Genomic DNA, 25,618 nt, shown 5'->3' with positions numbered 1-25,618 from the left:
CAAGGTACGGTGCAGGCAGCAGCTCGGTGACGTTCGTCCAACGGTGTCAGGGAGACCAGGGCAGTGGTGCAGAGTGAAGGCTGTGTCCGGTGAGGTGCTGACACATTGCGTTGCAGGTGACAGAGCGGATTGCGGGGAGCTGGCGTCGGTTGGTCCGGACTGCAGTATGGGCCGGGTCGGTGTATCGTGAATAGGCCGGGGCGGTGAACTCCGCTTCGCTTGCGGGGTTTGCAGAGTTTTCCGCACTCTGCGTTAGGTGGAGTTCCCCAAAACTCCGGCCTGATTTCTTAACGCGGGGCTCAGGTTTCTCATTGCAAGTGGTCTCGTATGCTCGCGAACGCTTGTGTTGAGAAACTGCTCGTTCACTTTGAGAAAGTTGTCGCTCGAGTGTAAATCTACTCGAGCAGCAGAAAAGGAAAACCTGTGCTGTGCATGGTGCCATTTGCGATGATTGCACAGTGCGGACAATCATCCAGGACTGTAACATCACCGCAAACAGCATTTTTCTTTCAAACTCCGCCGCACATGGAGATCCGCGTAGTGCAGCAGAGTTTTTTTACCGCCCAGGGTTAATCGAGAGACTGACGAGCGGTGCCCCCAAGCCACGATGCAGTTGCCGAATTTACTGTGAGGCATCGATAAGACCAGCACTGCGAAGTGAAGCGAGGAGGTGCGAAGTGTGGTGCCACCTGGTCACGTTGTAAGCAGCTGCTTGGTGGCGGCATTGTCAGTCGTCGTTAACGGTGAGAACAGGTTTGTGGTGGGAGATGCATATGGTGCCTTCTGCAGTGCCTTCGGGACATGGAGTAGGCAATGGACTCTGTGACTGAGTTGGTGGCTTTCTCCCCCCTGTGGCAACAGAAAACACGGTTCCAGAGGCGATACCCAGAGGCTGGTGACGTCTGTGCAGTCCATGAGACTTCAGAACAGGAGGCACACTCTCTTTCAAGCCATTGGAGACACTGGGCACAAGTTCAGAAAGTTCAGTCCAGTCCTTTCACTGCCTCAGGCAGAAGCAGCTACTGAAAGCCAACCCAACAAAGCAACAACACAGCAAAGGGTTGGCACTCCACTCGGCAGCTCCTCCAGCTCTTCTTCTTAACAGGTTCCTTAATTCCAGCAAGTTCTACATTTATGGGGTTTGGGCCCTAATGTTTATACTCAGTTTCTCTTTGTTCTCTTTGGCAGAATGTGTCTGTACCTAGTCCAAACTAGTGTGGTCCTCTATAGCGCAGCTTCCTGGCAGGAGGTGGAGACAGCATTGTTTAAAGCAGGCCAGGGCTATTCAGGTGCAAGGTAATCTCCTCCCACTACTCTAAATGCAGCCGAGGTCTATTCAGCCCAGCCCTGACTCATCCAGGAAAGGCAGGACGCACCTCGACCCCCAGGTAGCTGTCAGAAGAGAATGCACATCCCCAGCCCCTGTCACTCCAAAGCCAGACAGTCAATCCACAAACCAAGCAGATGCACACAGAGTCATACTCTGATGGGGGAGGTGTGTAGGTCTGAGTTTCACCTAATAATAATTTCAGACCATGCACCAGTACTGGTCTCTCTTGGGTGGAGGGACTCCGTTCCTAAATACTCCATATGGTTCTTCCTGAATGCACTGCTGCGCGATAGACTAGCGAGAGACGAATTGCACAGAACCACAAATCAGTACTTTCAATTGAATAATCCTCAAGATACCTCTCCCTCCAACACCTGGGACGTGTTCAAGGCTGTATTGAGGGGCCACTGTATGGCTGCAAAAACTGCACTTAACAAACAATGAACCACGGACGGTCTGAAGTTAGAATCACAGCTTAACGCTCTAGAATGAATACACAAACAAATCCCACTTTAGCCCTTCAGCATATAGTAACAGTGGTGAAGGGGAAATTAAATTAAATTCATGCTAACAGGGCCGAGTTGACACATTTACGACTGAAACACACATCATATACACAGGGCAACAAGGTGGGAGCCCATTTAGCCTACCAACTTCGGGTCCGGAGGGAAAAATAATTCCTTGGAAATATTCGGAGCCCCACAGGAGACCTGGAGACAACTGACTCCGGGAAAGCAGATATTTTTGGTCACTTTTCCAAAAACTGTAAACCGTTGAATCCACAAATTCCCTAGGCCAATTAGATTACCTAGACAGAGTGAAACTACAGAAATTACTTAAGCACAAAACAAGCAACTAGCAGACTCCATTTGTGAGGAGGAGGTATGGAGCTTACTATAAACACCCTTAAGCTTTTTAAATCCCTTGTGGCAGATGGATTGACAGCACGCTTTTACAAACCATTTTGTGCAGAACTGGTTCCACACTTAACTTCCCTTTTTGATCACGTAGCCAAAGTAGGACTGGTAACGGCATCTATGAGCAAAGCCATAACCAAAAGTTATCCCAAAAGTAGGGAAAGGCCCAACATTATGCAGTGCCTATCGCCCTAAAGCGCTTCTATATCTAGATGCAAAGCTGTATTCCAAAATTACAGCTTCCTGCATAGAAGAGATGATGCCCAAACTAATCCACTCGGACCAATCGGGATTCATTAAAGGCAGACAGACCCATGATAATGTCAGAAGAATCATCCACCTAATAGAGAAAAGACTCAGAGAAAGCATTTCAACATGTGGACTGGGCGTTTCTCTTTGCTACACTACGGTGATTCAGCTTCAGTGAGACATTCATCCCCATGGTCAGGGCGAATTACGCGGTGCCTAGTTCCAGATATGTACAGGGTGAGCGCAAAGCCTTTTTGATTGGAAAGAGGGACCAGACAGGACTGCCCACTCTTGCCTCTCATCTTTGCCATAAGCATCTAACCCCTTGTAGCTATGGTACGAGCCAATCATTTAATCAAAGGGATTACTTTTTGGGCAGAGGACCATAGGATCTCCTTATTGGCAGATGACATCCTTCTCCACCTGACAGACACACAAAACTAATTGGATGCTCTACAACATGAACTTTGATCATTTAAAGAGGTGGCAGATTTCCGTATGAATCTGGAAAAATCCTTCCTACTTAACATAACGCTACCAGATAGAGTAATGGAGGCCCTAACCACAACAACACCCTTCCAATGGACGAAGAAAAACATCACCTATCTAGGTATCAAACGAACTCCTAGGATATTATAGCTGTTCAAGGCTAACTATCCCCTGCTCCTACATAATCTGAAAGTAGACCTAAAGAGATGGGCTCCCATGTATCTGTCCCGGCTTGGGAGGATCCAAGCGGTTAAGATGGTGGTACTGCCTAGATTTTGACACCTGTTTCAGAGCCTGCCTATAGAGTTTGAGACTGACTATAAAAGGGCAACCAAAACGACGCCTAAAACATTTATCGGGCAAAACAAATGGGCCCACCTCCCTTTAGATTACTCCGAAGGCCCATTGCAGAGGGAGGCTTTGGATTCCCTGACCTCAATCTTTATCATAAAGCCACTCAACTCAGAGTCATTGTTGAATGGTCCTAAAGGAGTCAGATTGGCGCAGGCTCCACATGGATAGGACAAGTGCAGGAAGAGTAATCTGGGACTTACTGTGGAAACCGAAAAAAGATCGATCCCCTAACGCATATTTTAGCACCCCAACAGAGACTACACTTAGGGGGTCATTAGGATGGCGGGCGGACTTTGCCCGCCCGCCATCCTCACGGGGATTGGGACCGCCCGCCATAAGGGCGGGGATCCCGTGGGGGGTATTAGGATGTGCCCGCCACAGTGGCGGGCACATCCTGCATTGTTAGCATTGTGGCAGGTGGTGCTCTCAGCACCGCCCACCACATGCATTTGCATAGACAAAGGAGCAGGTACCGCGTGGTGCCTGCCGCTTTGTCTATGCAAATGCAGGGGGGTACCACATGTACCCCCCATATGCACCCCCCACATCTCCTTCACTCTGGGGGCCCACAGGGGGTCCCCAGAGTGAAGACCGCATGCCTTTCCGTGGCGGCATCGCCACTGCGGAAAGGCATCTAAAGCAGCCCATCAAAATACGGCTGGCGGTGTCTATTAGACACCGCCACCATATTAAACCTTTTCCACCCCGGTCGCCTTGTGACTGGGGCGGAAAAGCAGCGGACGGACTTTCCGTCCGCCACGGCCCCCCCCCCGCCATCCTAATATGGCTTTGGGGGAATATAGGTGCGGATTGCCCCCGCCAGCCTGGCGGGGGCTACCGCCAGCCTGGCGGGGGCAATCTGCCCGCCATCCTAATGGGCCCCTAAGAGTCTGGGATGAAGTCCTCCGAAAGACTAATTGGAAGATGTTTCCCTCATCTTTTACCCCAATTAATTATAACCCGGCATTTGCCCCAGGGGCGTGCCTGGGGGAATTTAAGTCATGGAGAGATGGGGAAGTGCTTAACACTATCACACCTGTTTCACAACACAGACATACTTACCTTTGAGCATTGCCAGGGGGATTTTAATCTTACAGAGGAAGATTGAAATCGCTATCGACATTTACACCATTGGGCATTACAGCAAGATGTGCGAACAGCAGCTACAAGTCTACCTCTGGACAACTTTGTGAAAAAGACATGGGGTACTAAGTGTATCATAGCCTTTTTATACGATCTTCTCCTCCGCTCAACACACTTATAGCCGTCCCGCCACAGTGCTTTTTGGGAACGCACCCTGGGTCACGAAATCTCGGAAGGAGAGTGGCAATGGTTGTGGAGGGACATCCACAAGCATAACCATTCCTTAGGCCTCTGGGAAGCACATTACAAAATCCTATTTGACTGGTACTTCTACCCGACAAAATTAAAGAAATGTTTCCCAAGCATGTCTGAGAGGTGATGGCGGGAATACGTCCCGCTCAGTGATTTTCGCCACATCTGGTGGGACTGTATACAATCTGCCCCTTTTGGTCAGAACTTTTGGCACAGATGAAAGACATTTTGGGGTCTCCAATACCAGACACTCCGACCTTCTCACTATTAGGGCTAAGATCTTAATCACTAAAACAAATGCGGACAAAAGTCTCCTTGGGCTATGTCTGGGGGCAGCAAAGACAGTAGTAGCAGTCGCGTGGAAGAATCCCGAAGCCCCAGTCCTGACCCCATGGCTTGCCCGTCTCCTGCAAGCAGTAACCATGGAATTGTTAAGTGGCATCTTCAGAGAAGATTTTTAAAAAAATTGAATTCATGTGGTGTCCCTTAGTAAATTACCTCTTGAAATAGGCCTCCCACTTTTAACCTGTCATTCACGGACACAAGCACTACATCTCTTCCAATTCTGAACACCTCCTCATAAGATGTCCACATAAGTCACGGAGATACAGTAAACCAAAGGCTCATGTCAACTTCTGACCTAACTCTGGAGACCACTATAGCTTAGCCTCTTACCTGATTACCTTCTTTCACCTTAGTTATTTATATAAGTTTACTTTTGGGTTTCGATTAAGGTGGGAAGGAGGGAGGGGAGGGAGTAGGATGGGCTTGCTAAGACAAACGTGTGGGGAAAATACAGAAAGAGACCACCTAAACTGTAATGAAAACCGTGTCTAAAATAATGATGCAAATGATATGATAGTCCTTATGTTATGAATGTATAACAAGCCTTTTTGGCAAAATCCTACAATAAAAATGAAGACGTTTGAAAAAAAAATAAAAAAATAAAAAATCAAGAAACACTAGCATGACTAAATGACCCTTTTCCTGAATACTTTGATCTAATTCACCATGACTACGGGACCTGTTTCAGTTCTGTGTGGGTCCAAATTCCAAATGTGGGGTGTGTAAATATTATGTCCTATAAAACAGGGACCTGTTTAGACGCTATGGATTCTAAAAACCTATAACACATACCCCTGCAATAAAATTTTTAGAATCTACCACTGCGCTAATATCCGATGGGTCTGACAATATGTTGACAGGTAGTGCCTTTTTTAGGATTAAGGTGAAGGTTTTTACATTTTTGGGGAACACCTTTTTAGTTGAATTAGTTTTACACCCATTCAATGTAACCTACCCTATGCTGAAAAGTATATTATTCGAAAAGTTAAGGAACATAAAAGTGAATTTATGGGTGGGAAGTTATTGTGCAGATTTTAGTCACTTTTGCCAAGTAGTATAGATTTTTACAGTTAAAAGGCTATGTAAACAGCTTGATCTTTGTCCAAATATACTTAAGTCATCAGGAGCAGCCCATTAAAATGTATGAAACATTTGTGATCACCTATAGTGAAATACCTTTTCATTTATGTAATGAAACATAACATTACAGAAAAATATTTAGAGACGTTATCAATTATTCCTTTTTTCCAATAATTCCAATAATGGTTTGCATCTCAACACACGGATGAGAAAAACCTCATGTGGAATTCTCCTGAAATTGTAAATAGCGCACACAGATTATATAGCAATCAAAAATATACTGTATTGTAAAATATATGCAGTTTAAAAGTCTACAAAAGTGGATTCATATTTGGAGAGAGTGACTACCCACTTCAAGGAATAACAACATTTTCTGTAAGGATTAACCCTCAAAGTTATCAATTTAATCTGAGCTTAACCCCCTGGTAACTATGGCACAAGCAGACCGGCATAACATAGGACAAAGCACCAAAACAATAATTAAGTCAAAACACTAAGGGGTCGATTAGGATATCAGTTGTAAAGCCTCCGACCTTAGGTCAAAGGGTTTACCATAGACATCATTCTGGCTGACTTCAACAGGCAAATGGAGCCATCGGCCAGTCGGAACCGGCCCGTAATCCATATGGACGAGGGTTTAAGCCGTCCGGATTACAATGCACGGTTTCTGGGAGGGGTTCAATGCAGGCCTTTCTGACATGGAAACCCTGCCGGAAAGCATGTTTGGGGGCCCCTAGCAGGGCCCCCTTTCCCTTGCAGACTCTTGTTGGGGGCGAGGGTTAATCCCTACACTCTGAGGCATGCAATTTAAGGTGCCTTGAGGTGCAGGGATTAACACAATCTCCCATTTCTCAGGGGAAGCTTGTGGTGTTGCTAGTTTATGGCCATAACACAAGCTCCCATAGAAAAATGGGAGAATGCGACCACACCATGTACGGTCGCATCATAATTAGGCAGTCTAGACCGCCAACTGGAGGGCAGTTGGTCCAGTTTCCACCACTGTGTCGGTCATGGGAAACTCTAATCGACATTGTAAAAGCTTCTGAGCAGGAAAACCCCAAACTAAATTAGAAACAAAGTTAAAATTAATAAACAAAATGACTACAAAATGACAAAAATCAAATAAGGAAACACACAGATAGGAATTTATTAAAAGTTTTAAGCAAGAATTGTGCCAACAAGCACTAATGGTCTCATTTATAAGTACTGATGCATCGCTGAAGTTCCGCTGCGATGTGTCAGAAATTTTTTGCTGCGGTATGAAATTCCTACACTCCATGGATGCGCTGTATTTATGGTACTGCACATTTGAAGTGATGCTAACTTGCTTGCAATCTTTGTGCTACAGATAAGGTTGGTGTCACATTGGAGTGCACCAATCATCAAAAGACCCTCAAAAAGCCTTGCATTGCAAATAAAAAAAGAAAGCATTTCCAACACATCTCAAGGAAGAAATGGAGCAGACAGCAGCAGTAAGAGCAACAACACCAACAACCCTAATACCAGCCAGAATGTCCGGACAGAGACCTAGATGAAGAGTAATTTCAGTGTGGAAGAGAAACAAACTTTAATAACAGAAGTGACAAAGAATGAACACCTCTTTGTCACCCCAAAATTTGCCAATCATGAAGAAAAACGGCATTTGGCAGTCCATAGTGGAGAGGGTAAACAATGTCGGGTAAACTTGAAGGACAGTGCCAGAGTGTATGAAGCGCTGCCATGATTATAAGCACAGGACCAAGGAGACACTGGTCAAGAACCTGAAGTCAGACATGCTGACCAAAGGAGGAAGAAAAGATGACCAAGAAGTGTAGGACCCCCTGGAGAAGCAAGTGGCATCAGTCATACCAGCGGAGCTGGTGGCAGGAATTGCCAGACAGGGCAGTGCTGGGTTCGAGAACAAAGAAGCTTTACAGGGTAAGTGGAAATAAGGGACAATATCGTTAAAAATGAAATGCGGTGCAGTGCAGCTAGATGCATTCCTGTGCTGCACTGCACTGTGTCACAAGGGAAAGGATGGGAAGCTCTCACATTTTCATTCATACATCACATAAATGTGAGTGCAGTTACATATTGTACAGCCCAGTCCAGCTCTGTCAAATTCTTCTGGCCCATGCGTGATATGCTGCCCCAGTCCAGGTTCTCAATTGCATACTGGCACTGGTATTGGAATGTATGACGAGTGACCAGGACTACAAGTCCCACAGTGCAAAGCAAAAAACGTGGACAGGAGCAGCACATCATGCATGTGCATTTTAAACGTGCTCAACCTGACTGTGACAATGCAGGCCCTCTTGCCCCATGAGGCTAGTGTGTCTATCTCTGTCCTATACAGCCACAATTGGAGGGTAAAGTGATCCAATGGAATGAGGGTGCCATACGATTCATTCCTTACCTAAGAGGGGATCCAGGTGTAGAGTATGTGAAGTATCTCCAAGTACGATCATGTAAAGAGCCACCTGCACAGCCACTAGCATGAACATACACTTCATGAGCTATCCTGATGTATGGAGTGAGATCACACAGAAGCCATGTTAGAGCCCACATTACCTCCTGTATTCTGCAAATTAATACTGGGTGTGGGGATGAATGCAAATGATGCACACTAGAGGCCCATGAGTGTTTGCAGAAAGCCTTGATGGTGTGTGAGCTTGAAGGGCCCCTGGTAGCGTAGTGCAATGTAGATGTGGTAGAGAACATTGAACTGGCAGTGTGTCTGAATAGAGAGCCATTGGATAGCAAGGAAGTGAGTAGTGATCTGGGTACTGAAAGGTGGCCTGGGTGATATTAAGGCACTGCTGTTTCTAATTCTGTCACACTTGTGTAGCAGCTGTGAAGAGATGGTCTAAACAAAGAGCATTGGTGTACTACATCCTACAGGTGATGTGAGCCTAAGCGAAGATGTAGCAGGTGTCAAGAGGGAGCCGTAAAAATAAATGTCTGACTATGCCACATATGCTTAATCAGGAGGATGTGAAACAGGTAATAGTGAATTGACAGGATGAGCTCAGTGTCCAGGATGATGGGCAGGTTTTGGAGATGGTTGGAGGGTGAGGTGTCGGGGTCTAGTTTTGTGATTAACCAGGGTAGATACATGTTTATTTATTTAAGGAGTTTTATATAGTGCTAGCCTGACCCTAGGGTATCGGAGCGCTTCACAACAGTTTTTGAGTAAGAGCCATACAATAAACAGTATTCTGACATCTAAGTTTGGTAGTCCAAGCGTTCTGAGCAAGATCCATACAATAGACAGTATTCGGACATATAAGTTTGGTAGTCCAAGTGTGCTGAGCAGCATTCAGGTAGTATGTGAGTCCTGGGATAACCTCGTATTGTGCATTTTGTCTTGGGGTTGATACAATTAAGCAGAGTTCAACAAAATAGTTTCGGAAATCCAAGTGTGCTGAGCAGCATTGAGGTCGTCCGTGAGCCCTGAGATAACCTCATAGAGAGCACGTTGTCTTGGGGTTAAACCAATTAAGGGCGGGGGGAGCAATTGGAATAACAGGGAGGAGAGTCTTAGAGCTACAATGTCAGGAAGAGATGAGCAGCATTAAGGTAATACGTGAGTCCTGAGATAACCTCTTAGTGTGCATGCTAATTGTCTTGAGGTTGATGCAATAAAGCAGTGTTCAACAAGATAGGTTCGGAAATCCAAGTGTGCTGAGCAGCATTGACGTCATCCGTGAGTCCTGAGGTAACCTCATAGAGAGCAAGTTGTCTTGAGGTTAAACCAATTAAGGATTAAGGGGGAGGAACAATTGGAATACCAGGGAGGAGGAAAGTCTTAGAGCTACAATGTCAGGAATAGATGACGAGCAGGGAAAAGCGTATTGATGGCGGCTGTCCATTCAGGAGAGAGCGGTTGAGGAAAAGGATTTGAAGTTGTTTTTTAAATTTTGTGAAGGATGGTATGGTCCTGATGTCGGCTGGAATGGCGTTCCAAATTTTGGGTGCATTACCGGCGAAGGATCGTGCAGCAGTTTTTTGTTTGCGTGTTTTAAAGGAGATAAATAGTAGCGTACTGGAGCTCCTGAGGGTCCTTGTCTGACCAGCCCTCTTGAGTTTGGCAGCCAAGTACTCAGGTTTACCTGTGTGAAGGGCTTTCTGTGTGAGGCAGACAGTTCTGTATCTGGCACACAGTTCTATTGGAAGCCATTTTAGTTCCCTGAGTGCTGGTGAGATCTGATGGTATTTCCTGATTCCAGTGACAATTCGGGCTGCTGCATTGAGAGTGGTTTTGAGAGGGGCTAGGTGCATGTGACAGAACATCATTACTACTATCGTGTGAGGTACAGCTACAGCCAGAGCTCTCACATACAGGTAGCCATGTTGGTCAATTGCATATGGTGAAATTTTTGAAGGTGTTGGTGTCAAATGAGACTCAATGTATGATTTGGGTGTCATAAGTGTGTAGCAGTTATTTCAATCCCTAGAACTAAACAGTAGCTGCTCGTGGAAGGAGTACCGCAGGGCGGTGGGGTGGGGTGGGGCGGGGGAGGGGCAGAGTAGGGGGTAGTAAACTCCGGCTCACCGCCAACCGGAGTAATCTAAATAAATAAATAAATACAACAAATTTCACTGCACGAGCTGAAATGCCAAATGCGTTTCAGCGCGCGCAATAAAATTTGTTTTATTTAATTATTTATTTATTTGCATTACTCCGGTTGGCCGTGAGCCAGAGTTTACTACCCCCCACCTTGCCCCTCCCCCACCCCGCCCCGCTGCCCCACAGCACTCCCTTCACGAGCCGCTACTGGAACTAAATGATGATTGACAGAGGAGTCATGTACAAGAACAAGTGAGCAGGACTAAGTGAAGAAATGTGTGATAATGTGTACATCACTGACTTTTGTACTGACAAAATGGGGTGAGTATCAGTGGTAGCTATTTTCAAGTTTGCGGGGCCTATCTCCATAAGAGATGCTTCACAGTGCCTACTGTTCTGAACTAAGGAGATGACTATGTGTGTAATGAAATGACATGATTACACACAAATAAGTAATTCAATGTAAGTACATGCCCTTACACATTCTGCAGTGTAGCAAGATCACTTGCTGTGTAGAGTTGTGTGGATGTGTGTCAAATAATGAGCCCATGGCCATATGAATGCATTAAGTGCATGAAAGCCAGCACAACAAGGCAGGTTGGCATTGTGTACTGTGTGAAAGACAGAGTACAGGTCCATATGATATAGATGACTATACTTACATCACCTTCTCAGGCACTGTTGCCTAACTAATGGATAGAGGGAATACAAGCACCCTGGTGACTAGTTGCAATGTGCACAGTACTGGTGTCAATAAGTAAACCTTAAATCAGTATAGACACCATGAAAAAAATAAGGCTAACCAACACAGTAAATGTGGCCCACACCAGCACTTTCCCTCTCATGCAGGTCAGGCCAGCAAGTTGCATAAGAGTGCTGCAATGTGTGGAATGATACGAAAAGGCACCCTTGTCCCACAGTGGTCTTTTTTTTTTTTTGTCTTTTTTTTTTTTTGTCCTCATCTGCCTTCCCCTCCGACGAAAAATACCAACCACCTTGCACGACATTGCTGACGTGATATGTACTATTGGTGGGAGATATATGTCGAGAAAAAAAAACAGTTAGGGGTGCGTTCTTTTGACTCCATCTAGGTATGTTTCAACCTGCCGGACCTTGTTCGGAACTGTCCTAGCCCTTTGTCCAGAAGAGTAAAGATGGCATAATCATCGGACCCGGGGAAAGAAAAAAAAAAAAAACCCCGGATCATCTCCAGTTGGTCAAGAGATCCCAGAATGCCAACTTTCTCTTATTTACAGATCTCTTTAGGTCTCTTTTGGAAATCTCGTATAATGATGTAAGCCATGAACAGTGTAAAGGAGGTGTCTTCTCTACCCATTGTATACAAATCTGTCTTCTCGCCAACAAAATTGCATAAAAAAGAAATAATTTTTCTTTGCCTGTGATATTGCCTTCTGTCCCAAAGATGACAAGTGGGAGAGTTATTGACAAGGAAGTGTTTAGTATGGAATTTAAAGTGTTTTTCACGTCTTCCCAAAATCTTGTTATATTAGGACATTCTAAGAACATATGTATATCACATGCATCTGCTAAGTTGCATTTATTACATTTTTTGCCTGTTTGATATTTAGAGAGTTTCCGTGGTGTTAAATATGCCCTATGTACAGAAAAAATGTGATTTCGTACAAGCCAAGAAGGCTTTACGATATTGCGTAATATCTCAAAAGAGTTTACCCACCTCTCCTCGCATGGAGTCCCGATTTCTGTCCCCCATAACTCATCCGGGAGTTTAAACTCCCCTTCGCTTTCCTCCAACAGAAGCCAGTACCATCTAGCTACTTCTTTTCCTCCAGTTGGTCGTTCTACCAATTGTTGTTCCGTTTTGCTAATTTTTCCAATGTTACTGTCTTTACGGGTTTCAGATCTTGCCCAGCTATCCAATTGAATATATTTAAATCTGGAAAGCCCAGGGCCTACCTGCTCATATAGCTCGTCCCAAGTTATGAGTTTTTTTTCTTTAAATAGTTGGCCCCATTTACTGATGCCTGCTTGTTCTATTATAGTGGACAAATTATCTTTCAGGCATAGGGGTAGCCCTGGAGAGTCCCATATTGGGGCATAGTTTGAGTAGTAAGATAATCCCAGTTTTTTCCTGATGTTAAGCCAGTTTTTGGCCCATGAGTGTAATATTTTCAATTTTATATTTTTGAAGAATGTCTGACTTCCAAACTTAAACATAAAGCCGTCTGCTGCAAGATTTGTCCCCTTTAGCATGGCTCCGTACATGGATGTATTAGGTAGATTAGATGGTATTTTAAGAAGCATTCTAGAATAGGACATCTGAAAGGCCCATGAGTAGAACATTAGGTCCGGTAGTGCAAGGCCCCCTTTTTCTCTTCTTCTTCTGAGCTTTTTCCATGATATTCTTGTGGTCTTGTAATTCCATATAAATGAATTGATTTCTCTTTGACCTTTTTCCATCATTTGTGTGTTCATAGTTATTGGGATAGTATTAAAAAGAAAGGTGAATTTTGGGAGGATACACATTTTGACTAAGTTTACTCTTCCTGTTATAGAGAGAGGCGAATGTGTCCAAGATTTCATAAGTCTTTTGCTTTCACTATGTATTCTTTCCAAATTAGTTTGTACAAGGGTGTCCACGTCTTGAGTTATTTTGATTCCCAGATATCGCATTGAGGATGAGATATTAATCCCAAGATCTAAATTGGGTAGGTTCCATGCCATGATCTCGCTCTTACTCGAATTTATGTCATATCCCGAGACCTGGCCAAATTCTACAGCGCGTTGTATAACCACTGGATATGCCTTAACTGGATCAGCTGTGAACACTAATATGTCGCCTGCATATAGTGCTACCCGTCTTTCCCACTCTCCGAAACAGAAAGATGATATATTCGCCTCTTCCCTTAACACCTGGGCAAAGGGTTCGATGTATAAATCAAATAGGAGAGGGGAAAGCGGGCAGCCCTGCCTTGTTCCTCTTGTGATATTAAATGCTTCGGTCAAGGACCCATTAACCAGCAACCTAGCTGACGGTGAGTTGTATAGCTGATTAATCGTTCTGCAAAACACTTCACCACAGTGGAATTTTTTTAGAACGTCATTAAGGTAGAGCCAGTTAACTCTATCAAACGCCTTGGTTGCGTCTAGAGTCATGGTGGCCAAGGGGAGAGAGAAAGCGGTAGCAATGTCTATAGCCCCTATTAGCTCACGCGTTAGCTCAGCTAATTGTCGCCCCTTGATAAATCCTTTCTGATCTTGGTGGATTACGGTCCCAATAACGCTAGCCAGTCTTGTGGCAATTACAGTTGTGAAAATTTTATAATCGTTATTAAGTAACAATATTGGTCTGTATGACCCGCACTCTAATGGAGATTTCCCTGGTTTTGGGATGAGAACAATTGTGGCCTCACCCCAAGATTTAGGCATAGGCTGTTCTTCCAATAGAATGCCATTAAAGAGTTTGATTAGTACTGGTATAATGGCGTTCTCAAGTGTTTTGTAGATCTCTCCCGGCAACCCATCCGGGCCTGCCGCTTTGCCTTTCTTAATTTGAGTGATAGCTTTTTTCACCTCCTCTTGTGTGATGACTGATTCTAATGATCTGCTCTGAGTTGTTGAGAGGTTTGGTAATGTAATAGCTTCCAACCAGCTATTTCTTGCGTTTGAGTCATTGGGGAGATCCTCTTTGTAAATGTCCTGAAAAAATTCAAGAAATGCTCTCCCTATCTCAGGAGTGGTAGTTCTTGTCTCTGGCTCACCTTCTATCTTAATTTCCCTGATGTAGTTTAGGGCCTTGTCAGATTTGATTTTCCAAGCCTGAATTTTTCCTGCACTTTCTCCAAACTCAAATTGAGAAGATTTACTCGCTTCCCACCTTCTGTTTATTCTCTCCTGCAGTGTATATTCTAACTCCGCTTTCAACTCAGCCATTTGTTCTTGTTCTTCAGCTGTTCTTGGTGACAAAGCCATTTTTGACTCTAAGGTTTTCATGTCTTGTTCTATTCTATTTATCTTGTCAAAGTATAACTTCCGCCTATGGGAGGCTCTGTTGGTAATTTGCCCTCTTAAAAACGCTTTAAATGTTTCCCAGATGATTTTTGGGGTGGCTGAATTTCTATTTAGATCGAAGAAGGTTATAGATTCCTTAATTAGGAAGTTGATTTCCTCTTCTTCAAGCAGGAGTGTCCTATCAAAGGACCATGAAGGGTGTTTGACAGAGGTTTCAGACTTAAGAGTAAATTCTAACGCCGAGTGGTCTGACAGATGTGATGGTAGATATTCTATTGATTCTAAGGTGTCTTTTAGACAATAACTAAAAAAGGCATAGTCTATTCTGGATTTATGTTTAAACCTACTATTCCTATAGGACACCCCAATCTTTTTACCCACTTTTTCTCTCCAAAGATCAGCCAGACCCATGTGTGTCATAATTGCTTTAAGTGTTTCTCTAGATGTAATCGAGCCAATATTTTTAGATCTTATTGATTTATCTAGTTTGGGATCGAGCACAATATTAAAATCACCCATCCAGATTATTGGCTCTTGCACTGTTAGTAATTGAGTCCTTATTGCATCTAGATGTGATGGGTCATCCGAATTTGGACCATAGTAACCCACCAAAATTCTAGTATGACCATCAAGCGAAACTCTTATCATTAGCCATCTCCCTGATTGGTCTTCCCTGCTCTCTAATATTTCTGCCTTAGCAGATTTTTTAAAGATGAACACTACTCCTCTTATGTTAGCGTTGTGGTCTGTGGAACAACATTTATCGATCCATCTATGTTTCCTTAATATAATATTTGCCTCTGTTTTGAGAAGGTGTGTTTCCTGTAACATAATGACCTGCGCCGGTGAGTCTCTCAGATATTGTAGTATTCGCTCACGTCTTCCTCTCACGCGCAGACCATTTACGTTCCAGGACAAAAATTTAGTACATGTCATAGTTTGTATCTTCCCCTGACGCCCTTCGTTTTTTTTGTATTTATATGGAATTTTCTTAGACCTAACATAAAAAGAGCCTGTTTTAGTAAAAATCGTAATGTTGGATATTTAAGCCAACAGTTGAGGAGCACAAATGAGGATTTTTTTTTTTCCAATCTACCGCCCCCCCCCTGCCCTTACCCCGGGAAACCCCCCCATGTTTACTCTGGCTTGGTCTTTAGCCAGGTTAACGCCCGCCTACAGCCCATCCATAGGCTACTACTGCTACCTATTATTATAGGAGTATATTGATCTGTGAGGAAGTGGGGATAAACAAGGCCTTCCAAAAAAACAGAGAAAAAGGAAGCTTGTTTTCCCTTTTTTTTTTTTTTTTTTTTTCTTCTGCCTCTTTAAAGTAATCGTAGGCGGGAATTAAGCGGGAGCTTTAAGTGCTATTTTCATATCTATATATACATATACACATATATATATATATATTACCTACTGGCGGTCGCCAGTAGGTATATATAGTTAGGATTTTTTCCCTATGGGTTTTTTGAAAATTCTATGTCTAATAACTTTGGCGTTTGTGGACGGAATTGGCTGAAATTTTCAGGAAAATGGCACATTTTGTTTCTGAGCAGCCCCTGAAAATTTGGGGGGGTTTCGTCAAGGGGGGGCCGAGAAAAAAGGGGGGTCCAAAAACGTGTTTTTAACATTGATTTTTCCATAGGGCGGTTAGCCTCACTTTTAGCCCGAACGGCTGAATAGATTTGCACGAAACTTGGCAAAATTGTAGGGACTGGTAGCCCGATGTGCCTTTTGTAGGTCTCAATATATGTGCTCCAGTGGATTTTGAGAAATTAACGTTTAAAAAAAGATATATATCTGTAACAGCGGACCGGGCAGCGGCGCAGGACGCGTACTTTTCGCGCAACGGAGCTTTGTGAAGCGAAGCTGATTGGTTCTCTGGCGTCTGTCAACATTCCAAAAAGTCCGTAGCGGCCGCCATCTTGTCTCTCGGTAGGATCGAGAGACAAGAGGAGGCCAAAACAAAGGGGCAAATAACCATAAGGGGGCATAGTAGATCCTCCCTGACCCCCTAGGTTTAATGTGGAGGCTTTAAAAGGGCACCGCGGGGCAAAAAAAAAAATTTTTTTTTTGTTTTTTTGCGTGGGTAGCGCCCGGTCCGGGAACCGGGAAGCTTTCTGGGCAGCGTACTGCAATGAAAAATGAATGATAGACTTTTCAAATACTGTATGTTAATTGATTGTTGGTTTTGTTGATTATTTTTTATTTTTTTTTATTTTTTAAGGATTGTTTATTGTGTTTCATAATTTATTAAACTTTCTAACGCGGCGCGTCATATGACGCATTACGCGACAACGCAGGTCCAGAATATAGTCAAAATGTCTCCACCAACCAGCGGACGGCACACAACCCCTTTCAGCAGGCTAAATAGTTCTGTTAAATGACAACAGAAGGGACAGGCAACAAGAACCATCAGTCAAAGAGGGGAGGGCAAGTTCTTCTCTACCGGGTCACGTTGGAGCGCTACCGGAACTGATCGAATTGGTAGTCTACAGTGTTTCTGGATGTTTCAGACTGAAGCTGGCGTTAGCATGAGAGCACCACCATTTCGTAGCTCCGTCGTGGCCATTCCACGAGCAATCATGCTAGGCGCTCCCCACCAGAAGCCTGCGGGAGTCGGGGGCCCCCAAGACTTTTGTAGAATCTTCAAGGATGAGGGGACGCTTTCGAGAATGGAGCCCAAGCTCTAGCAGACAAGCGTCCGAGTTCCAAGGTGTCGCAGGCCCATTTTAGTGGACCACGCCCAAATCTGAAGAGATGGCCGCCATTTTGAGAGTCCTGTGGCAGCCGCCTATCGCTGCACCGCAAGAGCGGGAGCAACTCAAGTACATGGTGAGCGAGACGCTGTAGTCGAAAGAGCGGGCGGTAAACAGCTGAATAGCGGAAGAGGCACAGTGTAGCAAAAGCGGGCTGAATGGCAAATGAAACGGAAAAGGGGTGCCCCACTACAGCGTGTCTTTAGGTGAAACGGATTGTGGGACAAGGTGAAGAATGGAAGAGTCACCAAAAGGAAAAAAGTTCCGCTTGACCCCGGGAGCCGGCCACCTATGTCGGGGGCGATCTCAGGCCACACCAGGGCAACACGACTTGGGGAGGGGGCCGGAGCCAAGCGCCCCCTCCGAGTCCGCGACATGACACCGTCCCTCGGGGGCCTCCGTCAAGCGGTTCAGGGTGGCACCGCATCACAACAGCCCCCACTTACTTTAAGAATAGTGAAGATGAAGCAATTGCAAATAGGCTTCAGACAATGTTACAAGCACTCCTCAAAACTTTGAACTTTCAGAGTGCATGAGTTGGGACAGCGAGGGGTGATTTGGTTTCTCGGACTGTTTTTCTGGTCTCTCACCACTGGCATACTTTAACGTTTTCTTGTTTCTAGGACATTAATAGCTTTTATCATTACGTTATGTTATCGTTTCTTTGTTTGTTGTTTAATAAAAGTTCATGTTCATCAGTGGCCTACTGATTTTCGTTTTCCTATTTTTTTCTTTCCAGGTTGTTTCATGGTAAAGTTTCTGTTAACAGGATACAGTGATCACTTCGTTATTATTGCATATGTCCTTTTCACTAGGGGTGCTCTCTGGTCGGGCCAGATGACGTATCTCTAGTAAATGGTCCGGGTGAAAAAGGTGCATCAATCAGTGGGGAGTAGATAGGCATGACAGATTACAACGGGGGAGAAAGGTCCGCATTACGTACCCTTTCACTACTTGCAAAGATTTTCCTACGTTTATTTGCAAACAGGGAATACCTCCAAAAAGAAATAATTCCCAAACAGTCAATGTTCGGACAATCAATCAATCAATGAGGAATGAAATAGGTACGACGTGTTAAAGGCTTGCGTTACCTACCCTTCACTATCTGCAAAGGGAGAGAGAATATTCCTATTCTTCCTCGTTTGCAGGTAGAGAAGATCCTTAAGAGAATTATCTTCGAACAATTCAATGCTCGATTGAAACAATCAACAAGGGGTACTGTGAACACAAATGAACGCCGCTTATGTACATACGCATTGCTATTTTCAACAGGTTGTTCCTAATGTTTCTATTTTAGCGAGGTCAAAAAGAGATCCCATTAGTGGCCTACTGATTTTGCTCGATTCCTTTTGTTTTTTTACACGATTTTTCGCTATCTGCAAAGACTAAACAGAGTATTGCGACTCTGTGCTTGTTTGTAAATAGAGAATGAACCAAAGAGAACAATCAATCAAATGGAGAGAGAAGCAGGCACGACGGATTACAACGGGGGCAAAGGGCTGCGTTAACTACCCTTCACTATCTGCAAAGAGAGAGTACTCCTAATAGAAATGAGGGGTGGGGGGCAGTATTCAAAGCAGATCAGTGTGCATAAACACGAAAATGTTTTTACTTACCACGTACTTGACATTCGACAGCTTATGATATTTGCTATTAAAAAACCATTGAAATTCACTGAAAAAACCATAGGTTATAGACCATATATAGTTGGAATTAGCATTTACAAAACCTTGAAAATTCACTGAAAAAACCATAGGTTATACACCATATATAGTTAGGAATTAGCATTTAAAAAACCTTATTTTACTCACACAAAACCATTGAAATTCCATATATAGTTAGTTGCACTAACTATATATCGCGCACCCGCAATCCACTGCTGATCATGTCACATATTACATCATTCATGACATGGTCAGTGACATCACTGATGACATCACTGATGACATCTCAAATGACATCACTGATGACATCACTGATGACATCTCATTTGACATCATTCTTGTGCTAATACGATAAACCTCTTCAGACTCTAATATAACCTTAGATACACTCAGTGTAAACAGACACTCACACACTGCCACTCATCCATGGAGTTACTCACACACCCAGTCAGTCATGCAAAGAAACAATCTCACCTCCATTTCTTCAACTATACAGTTAAACACACCTTACTTATTGAAACATATACTAACACATATTTACTCTCTTATACAATCCCTGATACAAGTTCACAATGATCGATACAACCACTCACTCATTCAGTGGCTCTCATGCACAGTTATTTATATATGCCAACTCTCACATGTACTGTGTTTTACATATGTACTTACTATGACATGTAGCATTGAGATATCCATTCACTCATCAATACACTCATGCACACAGTCAACTGCCCATGTAGCTGTTTCCACATGCACTCTTGAACTCATACACCTAGTGAATAAACTGCTCACACATCTATGCATAGAGTCACACACCTTCCAGCCACCCCCACACAAACTCAATCTCCCATAGAAATACTTGGGCAACCAATTAATAACACATATAGCCTCTCGTATAGCTAATGATCAACACATGCAGCAGTTTACAGAACAACAGACATAATGATGCACAAATTAAGACAGTTTAGTCACTAACCCATGCATTCAGTGAGACACATTTAATCACTCACTCATACAGTCAGTCATGCACCTACTAAATCCTTCATCCAGACACTTATACATCCACTCAAGACATATTTTAACTTTACAGAAAAATACAGTCACTGGATGTTGTCATCAGTGATGTCATCAGTGATGTCATTTGAGATGTCATCAGTGATGTCATCAGTGATGTCACTGACCATGTCATGAATGATGTAATATGTGACATGATCAGCAGTGGATTGCGGGTGCGCGATATATAGTTAGTGCAACTAACTATATATGGAATTTCAATGGTTTTGTGTGAGTAAAATAAGGTTTTTTAAATGCTAATTCCTAACTATATATGGTGTATAACCTATGGTTTTTTCAGTGAATATATATATATATATATGTACATGCATTATTTTTTTTTTTTTTTTTTTTTTTTCTTTTAACTTTTCCTTTTTTCTTTTTATTTACTTTTTATTTTTTCCTCCCTTTTTTTTTCCTTCTCTCTTCTCTCTTTTTTATTTATTTATTTATTCATTCCTGCCTATCCCGTGCATAATCTCCCGTGACTATCTAGATTTATTGTGCGTATATATATATATATTTTTTTTCCTTTTCCTCTTTCCCGCTTTCCCCTTCTTCCCCTTTCTTTCCTTTTTCCCTTTCCCTCTTCTCTTTTTCCTGCCTTCATTTTCTGACTTTTTTTTTTTGTTACCGTTTCCCTATTTAAGTTCTTCCTTTTTTATTTATTATGTATAAGGTTGATTTCTAAGCCTTGTGAGGGTGAGCCTGGTCGTGGGCTTGGGCATGATCTCGAATGGACTCTAACAGCTCATCTGCGTCATGTGTAGTGCGAACATTATGCATTTTATTATTATACATGACGCGCAGAAATGCAGGGAATCTCATCTGCACCGTAGCCCCATAAGATCTAAATTTATCCATGCGCTGCCCCAATTCCCACTGTCTGTCCAGTGTAGTTTTTGAAAGGTCAGAGCGAATTTCAAAAGAAAAATCAGGACCTTTTATTGTACCAGCTTTCAGAGCTAGGTTTAGTATTTTCTCCTTGAGAGTATACGTCAGGAAGTTAACCAATACTTTCCTAGGTCTGGTCCTTGCTGGGTTCAAGCGAAATGGATCTCCATGTATCCGTTGGATGTCCTTGCCAAGTTCTTCAACCGTTTCCTCCAAGTTCAGTGCCTCTTTTATTAGTTTTGTTATGTATCCCTTGAGATCTCCATTTTCCTTCCCTTCCGGGATCTTCAAAAGTCGAATGTTGTTGCGTCTGGAAAAATTTTCCAACACTTCTATTTGCTCTTTCATGATTTCTCCCTCTTTTTGAAGATTGTATATTTTTGACCTGGCGCCCTCCAGATTGTTTGTTAGTAGACCCACAGAACTTTCTAGAGTCTCAGTCCTCTCATAAAGTCCACCAACCTTATGACCTAACTCCTCACAGGTTGCTCTTATTTCATTTTGATTAACTTTAGAGACTACAAATTCCTGTTTAATCTCTTCTCTCATTGTTGCGATGGAGGAGACTATAGCCTCAAGCGATTTACCAAAGTTTAGAACTATGTTTTGTTCAGCCTCCCTTCCAACTGATACATCCAGAAACACCCCCTCTTGTGATACTGTGCTGTGAGCTCCCTTCTCTGTAGGGGTTTTTGAAGCCAAAGGTGTGGGTGGAATAGCTAAAGCTAAAGCTTCAGTCCCTCGCCCCTCATCTTGTTGCACCGTAATTACACCCCCGGTTGATAGTGAGTCGGGGTTGCTCTGCATTTGCTTATCGCTCTCTAACGCAGCTGCTGCCATATCTTGGGTAATCTGCAGAACTTGTGGTAGGACTCTGAAATATGAGCGCAATGATGGTGTAATATCACCCGGGGCTTTCAAACTCTTATTCTTGAGTTTATTCTTATTTATTTGATATTTTTTAGTGTCTAGAACTGTTTCAGATTTTTTTTTAAGTCCTGTGCTTTCTTGTGAACCTCCCCCCAAGTGCACACTGGGTCCTGTAGTTCTTTTCCTGAAGTTTTGGCCTTGCTCCTTGTTACTCTCACTTGAGATTCCTTGGTCTGATCCTCACTATAGCCTCTTTTACAATCGCTATTTGTGACCCCCCTTGCATCAGTTAACCCCACCTTACTTTGGCAAGTGTTGGTATCACCTTGACCCTCCAGTTCGGCCGGCTCTCTTTGGACTCCTCCCGTTTTTCCGTCTATCTCAGCATCTATCTCAGCATCTGCCGCATCTATTGCCTTGCGGTGCTTTTCCTTACTCCCTCCGCCGTTCTCTGCCACCGTGTGAAATCTCCGTGCAGCGGCCACCCGGCCGCGCCTTATCTCCGCTGCCGCCCGACACCAACACAGTCGAGGAGCGGAGATCGGCAAAGGTAACACTGCCGGCGGGCACATCCACAAATTCAAAGTGCCAGTGACAAGAGAGTAAACTAAGAAAAGGACCGGATCAGCGTAGAGCTTTTCTGCGCTTTTACAACTCTGCACCTCCGATCCAGACTAGAAGCGTCCGCCTGCTGATACTGCGACCGAGAGTCAGAAATTGAAAGTCTGCACGGAAATCTGCAGATCCGAAGAATTCTATTCCCCTCCTCTCCGCACTCTGATCCTGAGCCCGTACTCACTTGGTGGGAGAGAAAAACCGCCGTAGGTTACAAAATGAATCACCGGTCACTGCAGCGGGGAGTCGATAGCCTGCACAGCCGGAGGGCTCCGCCCTCTCCTCTCCGCGCTCCGATCCTGAGCCTGTACTCGCTTGGTGGGGGGTGAGAAACCGCCGTGAAACACAAGCAAAACTTCGGTCAGTACACAATTTTTAAGAGGGTCCGGGTTTCCTCTCGCTTTCTCCCGCTTTCACTCACATTACCATCCTGGTGCTAGCGGTAGCAGTGTAGGTTTTGGATCGGCTGCTCCCAAGGGCGTGCGCGCCGCTCTAGCCTGCGGCCGCCATGTTGTGGTCTTGTGAACAATGTAAAGATATTGCCATTTGAAAGGCATACAAATCAATGTTTAACATAAATAAAATTTAAATAAAATCTGTATGTCAGCCAATTACTTATTTCAACATTTATCATAGATCATCATTAACATATACCAATTTCATTGCAGAGGGACGAACAGCACCTACTGTCCAGCAGCTTGTCCTGGATGCCCTCCATGGACGATGACACCTTCCAACAACTCCTGGACTCCATTGGAGCAACGTCTCCTGTCATGTCATGGGATGACACTGTTGCTGGGTCTCCAGAGGAAACACCTACCACAGGACATACCTCATCTGCTAGCCCAAGCCCAGCTCTGGACCCCAAGGACCCCCATGCTGTCTTCCATTAGGAGTCCAGCAGATGCTTGTTGATGAGGTGCAGGCAGGGATGGAGACCATAGCGGGCACCCTTGAAGGAGTCAGTAGGGGCCTCAGTCCTAATAAGAGCACCTCTGAAGCTATTAAAGGCTATTAAAGGCACCTACCATTTGTTCCATAGCTTGGAAAAGTCTCTGGCTGACATTGCTAGTGTCACGAGGGAGAGGCAAGTGCAACAGCCTTGTAAATGTGATACCAGTGAGGTTGTCATCCAGCTAGAGGCCATATGTGCCATCTTGCAATCTATAGTCCGCAAGCAGGATTCTACATAGCAACTAAAGGTATCTTCCACAGAGATGTTGCTGCCTTGCTGACAAGCCTTCAGGCCCTTGTCAGCACTGTGCTGCCTTCTTTGATGGACCAGACAAATGCTGCCAGGGACAGCGGAGCCACAAAATCTGCCCATTATGCATTTGTGCCTCAAATGCCCCCCACACAACCACCATCACCTTCAGGGGAGGCAAAACACCCATCAGCAAAAGAATATGTGAACTTCCCAGTTTCCGCCGGCAAACTTCCAGTCAACATTTGTCAGTGTCTCCTTGTCAGTTTCTTAGTGGTCCTGTTTTTATCATCATGCCACCTCCTTTGTCAGCTGGTACTGTCTCTGGCTCTTTTTGTTTGCGCACCTGTTGATCATTTCCCCTTGTCGATTGTTGATGTGGCCCACCTTCCCTAATTGCAATTTGGACCTCCTTCCTGTAATTCTCCTTAACTCTGCATGTCACATGACATGTATATACATATGGACTCTGTCTGGACATATTTTGGTCACTATCATTGTAGGTGTTGTTACACCAAAAACATGTTCATTCGGAACCACACACTTATAAATAAATGCACTCCTGTGAACCAGCACGTTGTATGTCTCTTGCAGAAAGGACTATGTAGGCCATTGTGGATGTGTATCCGCTGCACTCACTGTTGTGTAGTTTTCATTAATCAGTAGGAACTGCATGTTTGTGGATGGTGCCCGACTGATTCCATACACCCCCACAGGATATGTTTCCCCATAGACCAGTTAGCTCACAATGCCACCATAAGCCCCCCTAACGTAGGCTGGGAGTGAAATGTCCTGGCAACTACTGAACTTGATAACCTTGTTCCCTCAGTAACCATGGTGACAGATCTACAACCTTACTTCATACACTCGTGTTCACCTTTGCTCAGAGAAAGATTCAAAGAATACACAGAGGGATGTTTTCAATCTTTATTAACCCAACGTGATTTTTGTACAGACTATATGTGCTGCAATGATCACTAGATGGAAGCAGATAAAAGTTATAAGAATTATCAAGACCGTGAACAATACAAAAAGATCCACCATTATGCTGAAACAATGTATTTATGCAAGCATATGAACTACTACAACAATATTTAACTCTCATACTATGTGGATCCTTCCCTGCGTGTTTAGGGTATATGTGTATGTTCTGCCAAGAAACCCCTTACTGGATGATCCAACCCCATTACCTGTTGGGTAAGAATGTAGGACCCTGTCTTGGTCAGTAGCTGGGCACCCCTCACGGAGATGTTAGTCATCTGCTGGTCAAAAGCATCAGCCTCTAGAGACCTCTCGATGTCAACAGAAGGACCTCCTCTGACTATGCCCTGGAACAGAAATGTATTTATATTTTATATGATTGTGTTCTACAGGTCGCTCTTTCACCATATAGATGAATATAATACACTTGCACAACATATGTGCAGGCCTTGTACATAGTGACAGGGCAATATGATACTGTTCTTGCAAAGTTGACTCATGTCAGCAAGGATTGAGTTTCCAAGAAACTAACTCAAAGTGTTATTAATGCAAATGTGTGCCAAAAGTTGATGTTACAAGTGAAGGCCACTTTAAGAAAGCCATGTGTTCATGTAAAATGGCAACATTTCCTTCTAGGCCTAACCAGGACACAAGACACCACTTCTTAGCATCTCAAGTAGAGTGAGCCTAATTCACAATCACCTGGCCCCTTTGCAACCTCACCAACAACAAGTGCACCCACCTCACTTCAAGGGCATAATGCGGAATATGTTGTATCCCAATGGATGGCCTGGGTGTGACAATAAGCTGCAGCTACCTGACAGACACATAGTGCAAAACTCTATGAAACACTCGAATGCTTACCTGCTACAAAGGGGGTCTGTTTGCCATTCACTTTGTAGCACTCGTCCACATATAACTATGAGATCAGTGAATA

This window comes from Lissotriton helveticus, chromosome 1_1, assembly GCF_964261635.1.
Source record: "Lissotriton helveticus chromosome 1_1, aLisHel1.1, whole genome shotgun sequence".
Classification (NCBI taxonomy): Eukaryota; Metazoa; Chordata; class Amphibia; order Caudata; family Salamandridae; genus Lissotriton; species Lissotriton helveticus.
Note: the sequence above shows the minus strand (reverse complement) of the source record.